The 14,706-nt window shown below is 38.5% G+C and overlaps 1 protein-coding gene and 1 non-coding gene across 2 annotated transcripts in view; one reads left to right on the top strand and one right to left on the bottom strand.

The window, feature by feature from the left end:
* Positions 1 to 14,706, bottom strand: part of DACH2 (dachshund family transcription factor 2) — a 764,445-nt gene that overhangs the window by 695,279 nt on the left and 54,460 nt on the right.
* Positions 611 to 717, top strand: LOC122235657. Its single transcript, XR_006213683.1, has one exon. It is a non-coding gene; the product is annotated as a U6 spliceosomal RNA (small nuclear RNA).

The raw sequence follows: 14,706 nt of genomic DNA, 5'->3' as shown, positions 1-14,706 counted from the left end.
AACATATACTTGACATTTGTTTGGTGGAACTTAACCTATGTAAAATGAATAAGATGAGAAGTGAATCTTCTACTTGAGGGGAAAATATAGAAGTCTATATACAGGGGCACCTGGGTGGCTCAGTCAGTTGGGCGTCCGACTTCAGCTCGGGTCATGATCTCACAGCTTGTGAGTTCGAGCCCCGTGTCGGGCTCTGTGCTAACAGCTCAGAGCCTGGAGCCTGCTTCAGATTCTGTGTCTCCTTCTCTCTCTGACCCTCCCTCACTCACACTCTGTCTCTGTCTCTCTCTCTCAAGAATAAATAAACATTAAAAAAATTAAAAAATAAGTCTATATATAGTTTATAATGGTAAATCCACAATAGAAAAAAAGCAAAAGGAAAAAAAAAGGTTTCCCACCTAAAAATATAAAACCACAAAACAGGGGAAAAAACGGGTAAAGCCTGCTTTAATTATTATTTAATCTTTATTAACCTCCAATTAAAAAAAAATTCAAGTCGACCTGCTTTGATAAATTAAATAAAATCTTAGTTTTAGGAATATATATACATTAGTTCTACATTATAGTAACACAATTTAGGGTGTAAATTTATTCTAAAATAGTCACATTTGTGCTCGCTTCAGCAGCACATATACTAAAACTGGAACGATACAGAAAAGATTAGCATGGCCCCTGCACTAGGATGACACACAAATTCATGAAGCGTTCCATATTTTTCCAAGGGTTGATAGGAGGTGGGGGGAGGGGAAAGTGGGTGATGGGCATTGAGGAGGGCACCTGTTGGGATGAGCACTGGGTGTTTTATGGAAACCAATTTGACAATAAATTTCATATAAATAAATAAATAAATAAATAAATAAATAAATAAAGTCACATTTGTCCTTAATGATAAAATCCCCTCATCCGAAATACAGAAGACAGATATTAGTTAATAAAATCCAGTATAAATAAAATATAATAGTATTATTATAATAGTATAATAGTATAATATAATAGTATAAAGTAGTTTAGTTATTGTTCTATACATGCAAACAAATGCAGATATAAAAGCCTCAGCCTATTTATGCTAAGATTTTCATTGTAGACTGTATAATACTTTTTGCAGAAAACATTACAATACTCACACAAAAAATTGCAGTGCCAATGCCCGCCAGCTCTTCAGAAGTAAAACAAGAAAGAAATACAATAAAAGGTTTGAAAAAGAAAATTAGTTAACTACTTTTCAAACTGACTTGACAGAAGCACACTAATAAATACCAACATCTAGTCTCAGAATTAAGGCTTACTTTAGAGGAAAAACATAAAAATATACTTGAGTAAAAATCAGCAGTAATTTATAAGCAGCAAATAACCAGAACAGCGAACTTTTTGTGTGTAGCAAGAATGTAGCTTCCACCCCAACAATGTATCTCAAATGACTTCATTGTGTTCTAAGCACAGATAAAATACTTTTCGTTTGATTATTTCTTTTAAAAGCTCCTTTTCGGGGATTCATCAGAAGAGAAAAGCCCCAAGGTCACCTGTCAATAACAGAACAAACCCTCCGTAAATCATAGTGCTTCACAAATAAATTCCTCATCAGTAATTAAAGCCAGGCTCTCTGGCCGTATGTTATCAGCTCATCAAATTCATTGCTCATCTAGAATAACAGATCCACATCTGCAGTCATTACAGCATGCCAGATAAATCAATCCTCTCAATGATGCTTTGAGCCATCTCTGCTCCCTTTTAACCAGCCCGATATTTATTTCCCCCTGACATTTCTGACATTCTATTTACTGTAGGCAAATGGAACTCATATGGCACCTTGTAATGGCTTTACCAAATCCCATTGTGGAGCACATCTTAGAAGACTGATGGTTGCAATAAATAAGGTTTTATGGTGTAAGTGTGTGCTTCCAACTTTTTTCTCCTAGAATTTGACTTCTGCTGCAAAGGTTTATTACACTTGATTGCAGGTGGAAGACTAGTAGCCATTTAGAGCTTTGTTAACTAAAGGTCAGCAAAAAACTTTTGAGCTGATGTCAGCATTTCTTGTCTTTCTTTTATTTTCTTTTAAATTAATTCTCTATCAAAGGAATCCTGAACAGAAGTTTGCAGAGTCAAAATCCATAGACTAACAACAATAAAGCTACTACTAATTCATTCCTTTGCTTTTTAAGTTTTTTTTTTAATTAAAGTATCACAAGGTTAAAAGAAGGAGGTTTTAAAATTATCATTCTTAAAAGGATATAACCACAACTGAGAAAAATTAGACACATTCTAAATGCAAAAGTTCATGCATTTAAATATAAAATAGCTTTTGTGAACATGAAGTAACAAACAATTCAAGGAAAATCTAGATAGTAATCATGCATGGGTATTTTTAAAGAGCCCCTCCTTTTTTTTTTTTTTATCTTCATGAGTGAACCAATACTGTGAAGAAAAATAAAACTAGAAAATTTAACAGTTGTGTTACTCTAGTAAACCAGACGAATTTGGGGTGGCTCTGCACAAACTGTTCTTCACTGAGTTGCACTATCTTTCTTGGCAGCAATTATGCAGGGCTCAAAGAGACTTGTATTAAATTAATGAGACTAGCATTAAATTAGTTAAATTTAATTAGTTAAATGTTAGTGGAGCTCACTGTTGGCATATATTAAACTTATTTCTTTATGCCACAATAATATTTGAAAGAAGAACTATCAACTTTTTTGTTCCTTTCTTTTCTTCATGAGCACAAAGCTAAAGCACATAGTAGGTTGTGAATGCTGAGATTAACTTCTGAATACTGATTTAAAAGGACACAGTATAGTCTTTTCCTTAATGAAAATTCTGTATTTTTCACTCTATTATTTGTTTGTACGGATTCTACTGCTCTCAGAAGCCAAAGTTTGAATACATTGGATTTTTAAATAATGCCTAAAGCATCAAGTTGCTGGGCCATGATACACAAGTGGAAGGAGACATGGCCCTACCCCCTTAAGCCTCCTGCCACTCAAGTCAAGCAGGGAGAAAGAAACATAAATTCTAAGTTGAAACTTTTAGGAAGCTTGTGTTATCTGCACTGAAATTGAAATTATGCATGATTTTTCTTAGGACTCCAAGGAGTACAAACAATAAGGATATTCTGAGCAAGACAAATCTGCCTACTACAAAGATAGAGTAAATCACATAAAGCCCTCTGAAAAATAAAATATTTCATTTCTGCCTTCACTTAACACTGTACATATCATTAACCTCAAGGTAAACTCCAATTTTGATTGATCCTGTAAATTAAGGAAATGTAATCCAAGAAAACAACAAACTTGGCTTGAAGTTTGTATTTATAGTGGGCTACATTGGATCAACAAACTCATCATTTCCCTTTACACACACCATGAAAGGTGTTATTCATTCAAAGGTCCATAAGGGACCATTCATCCCAGACATTCTTTTCCAATCTTGATTGGCTAATGAAGCTAATCATAAGAAACAAACTCCCTTGTCTTTACAAACTGTTGTCTTGCCTGTAGCTGAAAGACAGAAACCCTAAAATAAATGATGTCTTAAAGACTGCAGATGAGAAAACTGAGATGCCAAGGAGTAGAGCTGATGTGCCCAAAGTCACATAGCTAGGTAATGGATGAATAGTAGAAACTAAGACCCAGTAAGCACCTCAAGCCTCATTCCTATGAAATAGTAGACATCATCATTAATAGTTTCAACTGTCATGCTTTGTTGGACCCTGTCAGCATCCTGCTTTCTTGCACTGTACCTGAAGCAGCAGCAGGACTCAATTGAAGAAACTTATGATCTCTACTTCTAAACCTCCTAAAGCAGGTACAGGGAAGTGCCACTTTTGAACTCTCAGCACTAAATTCAATTCCTGGCACACGGGTGGAGTTCAGTAAATATTAGTTGTTTTGGGAAAAGGAATAAAATTTTACACCATAAGATGGCCAATGGGACTAAAACAAGCTCTGGTCTCTAGCTTAGAGACCCCTCTTCTGGGTTCTTCTTGCCCTGTTTGCCGCACGAGCGAAAACCCCACAGATATGGAAGCTGACAACTATAAATTACCTTTCCCACTTGCATTCTGCACTCAGATCTTTGGAGAAACAGTCTCCTCTGAGCCCACTGGTGTTAAATAAATCTCCAATCCACCAAGATCTCCGAGTGCCACTTGGTTTTTCCGCCAGCATTTCAGCCTGGTTCCGTAGTATATTTGGTTCCCTGACAGGGAAGCCCAAACACGCTGGCCCATATGTTGCCACCGGTTTGGAAGAATGGCGAGGCGGTGACAGAAGGAGGAATTGCAAGGGAGAAGGTGTGCCCTGCCTGAATTTCAGCAGTCTCCCACTGGGTTGCCTCAGGCCAGCCCAGCTCTGCCGTTCCCGCCGGACTGGAGGAAACTTGGCAGGTGAGGACATGGACCTGAGGTCAGAACCGGTAAGGCTGGGGACCAATCTAGTCAGGCCCACTCACAAGAGTGGAAGGGGGACCTGATCACTCCCCGGAGACCTCAGAAGTCTCACAGGTAGGAATTCTATGGGAGGGAATGTAATAACCTCTGGTGTGTATGTGAGTGTGAGTGTGCAACTCGGTCTAGCTTGCCTGCCAAGTTCAATTCTGTGGCTCCACAGGCAGGCACCCTTAAGGTCCCCAAAAGCCCATGGAGTCTGAGTGAGCCCATCTGTGATTCTGTGGTGAATGCCACACAGCGTATGGCGGCATTGGAATAGTTTCTGATCGTAAGTCACAAAGCTGAGACCGCTACAGCTAAGCGTCACCTAAGTTCCTTCGGGACACAGCCAGACAGGCATCTGACTCATCTCCTCATTAGAGGGGGCACCCCTATCCCTCTGTCTATGCGACTCTGCCTCACGGAAATATTATGGGGTTGGGACAGACCAAAGAAGGGTTTTTTGGGAGACTATGGAATTAAGATAACCCCCAGCACGTTAAGGACCCTATGTGAGTTAGAACAGCCCACTTTTGGTTTAGGAGGGCCCTTTGAGGGAACCTTAGATGTCCCAATGGTCCACTGCATCTGGCATGTTGTCTCCAGAGACCAAGGTCACCCTGATCAATTTCCATACATCGACTTCTGGCTTGAAATTGCCCAAAATCATCCGCCTTGGGTGTGATTCATCCATAGCAAGCAGAGCCAGGCAAAGGTTTTAGCTGCTTTATCCGGAGACTCACCCAGGAAGCCAAAGAAGCAACCCACCTCTCCCCTAGTGTTTGCAGGAGACTGGGAGGAAGATCCTGTCTTTCTGCCACCTTATGACTCACCGGGCTCCCTACCCCCTGACCCTGAGCTTGAAACTCCTCCCCCAGTCTGTCTCTCCACCGCTGTCGCCCTTGTCTCCTCTCCCAGACCGGACCGGAGAACCCTCCCCCACAAGAATCAGCAGCCAGATTGCACCCTTGGCCAGGTGCAGGAGCTCTCCAGATGCCGGTCCACACCTGCAGGTACCAAGAGGCTCTCCTCCAGGGGATCAGAACAGGGGCTGAGAAGCCCATAAATATTCCCAGCAGCAAGGGGATTCCCCCAGGGATTATTATAAGAGACTATGTGAGGTTTACACACTGTTTGCTCCAGAGGCACAAAAGAACCACGACAAAAGGGGGGGAGGCCCAGAACCTCCTTAGCAAGGGGTCAGTGAGCCTACTGCAAGGAAAAAAGACATTAAAATAATAAACGTCCCAACCAGGGAAAGTCCCAGAAACCCAGCCGAAACCAGGAGGAGGAATCTCGAGAAGGGGACCTTATTGGTCTGGCTGATATAGAATCAGACTGAAAGAGACACTGACTTTCTCTCCCTCTTCTTCTGCCTAATAGATGTGAGGGATTCCCCCTCATTTCCCAGGTTAACAGCTGTAATTGGAGCCAACTGTGGTTAGTCTACCTCGGGATGGGGACTTTAAGGAATGTTCCCAAGCAGTTGCTGAAACTTCATTTGTTTCAGGGAAATTCCCGGTCTTCTCTGGCCTGATGTGGACTCCATATTTCCACTTTGGTGGAAAAACAACATGGTGTCTGCTCCTCTGTCTGAGTAAAGGTTTTGAATTAGGTTTTCCTTCTCTGACTTCTACTGGCACCTTGCCTCTTCTGCCTTCCCCTCTCCCTGTTGTTTCTGCACCAACTTGGGTGTGGTCTACATAACTGGTTCCTATACCCTCCTCAGTGCCTCGGGCACCATTGGCTCCTCCCATCCTCAAGGTCAAGGAGTAAAGTGCACCCCCTTGGACATGTAGGTCTTTTCAAAATAGGATGGAGTGCTAAAGCTTTGATTACTGAACACAGGTTTGTGTTTTTAACTTCTTATTGCAGAGAAATTAAGGCTATTTGGACCTACTGGAAAACATGCTTTGTACTTAATTGGTTCATGAATTTACCATCTAAAGAAAATCTGGTGTAAACACCTCTCAGTTGGTTACTAACTCCTCAATTGGAGACTAAGGTTTCCTAAGAGTTAAAATTCTGCTAAGTGTACTTAAGACTGATAGAAATAAGGAAAGCAACCCTGTACGTAGGAAAGTAGGAGGTATGTAAGAAAGATATAAGGAATGGAAATACATTTTTGTTGAGAGTAGAAGAAAGTAATTTTATCTTAAATGAGACTGGTTATTTGGAGAGAAATGGCTTTGGGACAAAGTTTGAAGGCAAAGGAAAGTTGTAGAAGGTTCATGAAGAGAAATCTTTGGAAAGGAATTTTATGTGTGCTCAGGATGGACTAAGGTTGAGATGAATGGAATTTTAAAAGTACACTGGTATAAGGTTGAAATTCTGCTTTTCTCTCTGCTCAAATGTCAAAGTGTTCTTGCATTGTTGATCTGCTCTTGATAAGACAATGCTAACAAAGGTTTGTCTTCCAGGAAAACCAAAGTTTTAGGTTTCATCTTTATCAGGTCTTTGATTACTAGCTAAAATTTCTCAATGTTAAAGGAGCTAGGTTTTGGTAACAACTATATAATGCTATACATTCACCTATAGGATCTTTTATTGCCACCTTGGTTGAATAAATAAAGTTTTAAGATTTGTAATGATCTGTAATCCTATTTAGGATGTACTTATAACTTCCTAAGGTTTTAACAAACTTCCCAGGATTTAAATGGTAAATGAAGTCTTTTTGACCAATTAGGCCTTTTTATTTGGGATGCTAAGTTACTTGGAAAGGCACTGTCATACAATGGTAAACCTTAGGTTGTATTGCACAGGTAAATGCTGTAACTGCCCAAATATATATGCAATTCCTAAAGTTTTAATGTTTTGGTATAAGGTCATCACTTAATATTCTGATTACTTGAAGTGTTATGTGTCACAGAAATAACCGAATTTCTTTGTCAATTGCATCATAATGAACTCTCATCAGATCTTTAAAAATGTCTATTTCTGAGATTTTATCATTTATATTGTTCTTATTCTCTCACAAAACATGTTTCTTCTTCAAGGAGATTTATAAAACGACTCTGGGGACAAATGCAGGTATTCGACATCTTTAAGATTAATACTAAAATGGGTAAGAATTTCCAGAACTAAAAAGCTGCATTCAAACTGAACAAGAATTAGGAACATGGGATTAAATGAACTGAGGAACATTATAGTTTTGTGATTCTTGTTGAAAATATTGCTGGTTCTCTAATGTTTGCTCTTCCAGATTAAGGAAACTCTCTCTTAAGATATCTATAATATACAGAAATGTCATAACGTATTTATTTGTAAACTGAAGCATTTATCTTTTCTCTCTACATAACTGCCCTGAAATTCAAAAACTCTCAGTGAGTATTCTTTCTTTCATAGCAATTACAATTGTTTGCATAAGTTCAATAAGAATCTGTTCATCTTGTGACAGGTCACCATTCAAATATTGGTTTTACCAAGGCTTTGACTGGAATGTCATATTTGAGAGTGGCATTCATAAACTCAGATATGACCAGACAGCTTTAAGGAACTAAGATTGGCTTTATGAAACATGGAACCATAAAGCCCGTTGGAAATGTTGGCCTGATACCTTGCCTACAGAGTTCCCAGCAGCCTCACCAGGTGAGTAAAGAAGGTCACTTCCTGGCAGGTGCAGGAACCTCAGGATATCTTGGGGACCTCATGAAGAGGAATTCACCCAATTCTACAGGTATTGCAGGCCTGCCTGATGGCAAGTATTTGGCTTGGCTTCTGGCCTGGAGAGGCTGCTAAAAGTTCAACCCAGAGATTCCTTATAAAAGGTTCCAGCAAAGCAGACTTTAAAAGATCTTCATGGACTCTTAAAAACTGAGAATAAACTGAGGGTTGATGGGGGGTGGGAGGGAGGGGAAGTGGGTGATGGGCATTGAGGAGGGCACCTGTTGAGATGAGACTGGGTGTTCTTTGGAAACCAATTTGACAATAAATTTCATATTAAAAAAATAAAATAAAAGCTCACAGAATAAATAAATAAATAAGCCTCATGATCAATCTCTATTCTTTTTTAAATTTTTTTCAATGTTTATTTCTGAAGGAGAGAGACAGAGCATGAGTGGGGGAGGGGCAGAGAGAGAGGGAGACACAGAATCTGAAGCAGGCTCCAGGCTCTGGGCTGTCAGCACAGAGCCCAATGCGGGGCTGGAACTCACAAGCTGTGACATCATGACCTGAGCTGAAGTCAGATGCCCAACTGCCCAACCAACTGAGCCACCCAGGTGCCTCAATCAATCGCTATTCTTGCTGAGCTTATGTAAATAATTAGGCCAGGTTTGTTAAGACTGGACTTGTTCTACAAATGCATTGGTCTCAATTTGGCTATCTCAGGAAAGGGGGGGGGGTGGGGTTTAGAGAGAAAAACTATGTTTCAACAATGCACCGTTATGGATGGTAAATTCTAGTTATGATCGCCTTTAAATGTTTGTTGTTTGCCTAAACTAGACAACTTGAGGTAAACTTCAGAAAAATTGTCACAGTATTTCATGTATAGATAATCTTCTGTGCTTATTATTCTGGGGGGATAATAATAAGACCTCATGGGCATAAGATTATTTAAACAACTGGAAAACAGGATGGATCTCTAAATATGCAAACCATATCTTCCCTAAACCTGATCTGACAGTTAACAGAAACCCACCCCTTTCAAAAACTTGGAGGTGGACTTTACAGATATACCACCAAATAGAGGATTCAGTTTCAGGTATCACCCCATGGGTCCATCACTCCAGAGTTAAGAAGGCCAACTCAGAGGAACCCTCAACCTGGCAAAGTGATCCAGATCCAGTCAACCTGCTTAAACTGACCCTCAAAAAGACACTGGCCCCTGACATCTCCTGCCCTGCTCCAGCCACACCCCAGAAGCTGGCTGGCTTGCTCACGGCAGAAGCTTGAGGAATCAACATATGGACCGAGCCCAGGGGTTTGGATGCAACTCTGCCAGCCTTTGCCCCTTACTGGTGTCATAGCCCTGATCTTGCTTCTTGCTGTTGGGCTAATAGAGACTGCATCAACAAACTGGACATGGACTGGATGGCAGACTCCCTGGTAACCTGACAAAGCCAAATAAACTCCCTGGCAGCAGTGTCCCTCCAAAATAGGCGAGCCCTTGACCTCCTCACTTCAGAAAAAGGAGAGACTTGTATCTCTCTGGGGGAGGAATGTTGCTATTTTGTAAGCAAATCAGGAATAGTCAGGACTAAGGTTAAGTAACTCAAGGAAAGAGTTCAACGTAGACAACAGGAAAATATCAGTTAATGGAGAGGATGGGATCTCACAGACTGGGCATTCTGGCTCCTTTCCCTGGCAGGGTCCCTTCTTTCCATAATTTTACTTGTGACCATTGGCCCCTATATACTAAATACCCTGGTACGTTTTATTGAAAATACTGCTGCTCGCCAAACTGCTGCACATATCCTAGCCCTCCAAGGGTACCAACCCCTAGAGCTAAAAAGTGATGCCTAATAAAAGATTTTTTAAAAAGCATAAAAGGGGAGAATGTTGAGAAAATGAATAAAATTTTACACCATAAGAAGGCCGATGGGACTAAAACAATCTCTAGTCTCTAGCTTAGAGACTCCTCTTCCGGGTTCTTCTTGCCCTGTTTGCCACACACGTGAAAACCCCCACAGATATGGAAGCTGGCAACTATAAATTACCCTTCCCACTTGCATTCAGCACTCAGATCTTTGGAGAAACGGTCTCCTCTGAGCCCGGTGGTGTTAAATAAATCTCCAATCCACCAAGATCTCCGAGTGCTGCTTGGTTTTTCCACCAGCATTCCAGCCTGGTTCCATAACAGTTTAAGGAGGGAATATAGGACAAAGATATATGCAAAAATTTTTAACTATATACTAGAAAGAAGACTTTACCTCTCTAATTTATTCATATATGCTAAGACTGTCCTACAAAGATGCCAGTCAGAATAAAGTAGTGCTAATAATTGTTGTTTCTTTATACTTGAGAATATTGAAAAAGGAAAGTTTCATAACATCCTGTATGATGCAGTTAAATATTACTATCTGTATTTTACAGAAGGTAAATTCAGGAACAAAAGTGTGAAGTTGGGTGTTCACAGTCAAATAGGAAGTTTATGACAAAATTGACACTATAATCCATGAACCCTGGTCTTCAATGCTTAACAAAACCAATTGTACCAGCTATAATGGCTGCATGATGATAATAAAAGCTACATTTTTATAATGCTTTTCCTGGTAGAAGTTCAAAGTCCTCTACAAAGACATTGTCTGCCCAGTAGTTTTGTAAATACCAAGCTATAGATAGACAAAGAAAAGTAACCCTGTCACTTTATAAGTGAGGAAAGAGATTTAGCAAGGCTAAATGACTTTGTCATGGCTACATGTTTGTAAATTCTGGAGCCATAACTTGAATTGGGTCTTCTCTTGTCTAGCTTCTGGTGTTTTTCCTGATGCCTTCCTGGTAAGTGGAATGCATATATTTGTATTTTGAGAAGACAAGTGTGCAAATAATTTTATATTTTACAAATGCAGTATGTACTTTACCAAAAATGTTCATGGAGACAGCCAATACAAGGAGGGAAAGTACCAAACAGACCTCAGACACAACCATCATCTGGTCCCAAAGATTCTCAGTGAAGTGTATTCTTCAGCATGTGCCAACAAAACACTAAGAGAAGGTTTAAAAAACGAGTCTAGCTTCTTCCTTTTGGAACATGTCCCAGTGAAAACAACTTAAGAACGAGTTAAATGTATATACCAAGGAGTTCAAATTCATATGGAATCCTTACTAAACAGATTGATAAAACAGGCGTGGTTCATAAGGAATAGCTTGCCAGCAAAGGATTGATTAGAATTTGCCTTTCAACACATAGATGACAGCTGACACTAATCTTTCTACAATAGAACCCCAGGCAAGTCATTTTCCCTCCATATAAAATGAGGGAAAAGTCTGATTTTACATACCAGAGTTTTATGAAGGTTCAATGAGAGAATAAATGTAAAAACACTTTGTAAAGCATGAAAGCTATTTATTTGGAGTAGGCAACAGATAAGAGCTCATAACTCCATTACAAACTTTTGAAGATAAAGAACCACCTCTTAGCTGTCTTCAAAATTCCTTGTTCAGATGGAACATTATACACAGGTGGCATTTATTCATTCATGGATTTTTTTTTTCATTCACTCAGCAAACCCATTTATTGAATTGAGTTGTTAAAATGAATGAAATAAAATAGTCTCCAAAAAGAAAACTTATTCCCTATTCCCCAAAGCTATCATTCCAGTCGCTTTCAAATCATTTTCAAATAATTGATTTAAAGTATCCAAGGGCTAGAAATATATAGTTCTGTTTTTATTATAAGTAAAAGCATAAATCATTTATAAATTGCCTTTCTTATTAATAAGGAGGAAAAGAAAAAATATACTACAATATGTGTCATATCCTCATGCAAAAGCCTTGTTTCTTTATCAAGGTCAACTACATAGGGTTTCCCTTCAGGTATATGGAATAGGTAGTCGTTTACATAATACAATTTGAGGAGCACTCAGGATATAATTCCTGCCCCCCCAGATGCCTACCTCAGCTTCTTGGTTTTGTTTAAAGACAATCATTGCATTAAGGACTTTTTTTGGAACTTGAAAACTTCTATCTTCAAGATTCTTATAGTAAAAGTCAAATAACTCTAGCAGTTACACTACTATGACAATGCTTTTTGACTTTGACAGCTGAGAACAAGGTCCTGAAATAGCATTTCCTGAAGTAAATTCTGAGAGACACCAATTTCAGGAAAGGCTTTGTGAAAAGAAAAATGTTCTATGATCAGAAATAATTAGAAAACTTTGTCTATTGCCTTTTCCACTTAGATATGTGAAAACAGAATACAAATTAGCATTTTGCAGGCTAAAGATTGTAAATGCTGCCATTAAGAAACCGATTTAGATTTCATAGACATTTGAAAATAGATTTTCCTCTCATTTGGGAAGGAGGATTCTTTAAAACCCTCAAAACTCATTTTGTGTGTGTGTGTGTGTGTGTGTGCATACATTTGGAGAAATGTACTTTATAGAAGTGGAACACAACTACTACCAGCCAGGTACCCCTGGATAAGTCACTTATTTTCTGTGAGCTTTGGTTTCCTTGCTATAAAATAGGCATTATTTCAAGAATCCAATGAAATAAGGCATGTAAAAGTGCCTCGGAAATTATAAATTATTCCTCATTTTTAGTTACTTCTAATTCTCATTACCTTTTATTATATTGTTGGACTTGTGCTAGGCAGCAAATTATTCTAACTGTACTCTTATCATGTATTGCTTTAAATCCAATCTGAAAAGTATTTCTTTGATGCTTTGAAATTTCAGTGTAAATTAACCATTGCTAAGGTGTGAACAGTTTTTTGATTATGTCAAAATAATACCTTGTATTCCAATTTACCCCTTTCCTAAATTTTAAGTTAATTGAAACAACTCATTCAAAATATAATGTCCCTAGGCCAGCCCACAAAGGCCTATTTAATGTATAAGTACCTGAAGTAATCATTCTATTTCTAATAGACCCAACTACTACTGAGATCAGGTCTTTAGAAACTGCTTGGTCCAGTCCTGGGAAGTACTTGTGGCAGTCCTACAAACATCAACATAACCAAAAAACTATCATGTTTATGTCACATATCTTAACCTCTTGAGACTTCAATTACAGAAAAGTATCCTTGCTTAACAACAACAAATGTATGAATTTAGACATGTCTTTCTACAAGAAATTTGATTCAACAAAGGCTTCTGGTATATCTAGTCTGTGGCAGAAACAATTCTAAGTTCTGGGAAGACAACAATGAACAAAGCAAACAAAAATCCTACCTTCTTGGAACTTTTATTTTAATGAAAGAAATGCATACTGACATTCAAAGAAGTCATGGACACATATTCACCATTAGGTCTTGGTAAGGCAAGGCAAACACTTTTAAGAAGTAACTTGAATTTGCTCCACGTGTGCTTAACTCCCCATCTACTTAAAAAAGCCAATAATAATAATTAATAATTAATAAAATAATGGGGTGTCTAGGTGGCTCAGTCGGTTGAACTTCTGACTTTGGCTCAGGTCATGCTCTCACAGTTGGTTTGTGGGTTTGAGCTCTGCATCAGGCTCTGTGCTGACAGCTCAGAGCCTGGAGCCTGCTTTGGATTCTGTCTCCCTCTCTCTATGCCCCTTCCCAACTTGTGCTCTGTTTGTGTGTGTCTCTCTCTCAATTTAAACTTTAAAATTTTTTAAAATAATAATAAAACGCCAGCAAAAACAACAGCAGCAACAACCATCACAAGAACAATGCTCCTCATTTCTAAACCCAGGAATTAGATTAAGGGCTTAGAAATGTGACTGTTTCCCTACCTTTCTTGGACTTTATCCCACCCTCCTCCATAATCCCATTATAACACCTTAGACACTTACTTTCCTTTTAGATAACACCTCTCCTCTACTCCATTCTCATTTCCCAACTCCAGTTAGTTTATAAGTGTATGATTCTTAAGTACTATCTGCTGAAGAATAACCCAAAGACCTCGATAAAAATACATATTCCTGGGTCTTGCTGAGAAACTGAAATCAGAAATGAAAGGAATTCTTGACACTAAGATTGACTAGCTGTCATACTTAGAGAAGTTATTTTTTCTTCTTCCAGTTTCAGTGTCTTCAGTTACAACATGAATATAGTAATATATATTCTGTCAACTTCAGAGGGCTTTTTTGAGAACTACCTAGGGCAATCAAAAGTTTTGCAAATGTCATGTTTTTGTTTAAAATACTATAAATCTGTCTAGCAAATCCTTTTACCAGGTATATATTGAAAGGATAAACATCAATCTAGTTCTGTTCACATGATAATAAGTAGCAAATTTCTGAATATCCTTATTCTTCCCTGTCCTCAATAACAAAGAAGCCAATCTATAAATTCTTTATATTTTTACTTGAAAAATAGAATTGTTTTTTTTTGCTCTTGGAGACACTAAAAATCATTTAATAGCGAATTTAATACTCTTAAAAGTTACTGGAATGGCAGCTGTGGATACAAGAAAATAAGGCCTTATCTTTATGATGATATTAACATCTTCTAGTAAGGAGCTTTAAGCAATCCAATTAGGCAATGATTTAATAACCCCCTTCTATGTACAAGTCACTGTATATAGTTCTGAGTCACAAGACTTAAAAAGGTTAATTCTCTTTACTTACAAGGCTCCCTCTAGGTTTACATTCATTCACCAAATCCTGTCAGTGTTACTTCTGGGATGGCTCTCAAACAAAACCTTCTCCAT

The sequence above is a fragment of the Panthera tigris genome, chromosome X (genome assembly GCF_018350195.1).
Source record: "Panthera tigris isolate Pti1 chromosome X, P.tigris_Pti1_mat1.1, whole genome shotgun sequence".
NCBI classification, from domain to species: domain Eukaryota; kingdom Metazoa; phylum Chordata; class Mammalia; order Carnivora; family Felidae; genus Panthera; species Panthera tigris.
Note: the sequence above shows the minus strand (reverse complement) of the source record. Positions and strands in the feature narration are given on the sequence as shown.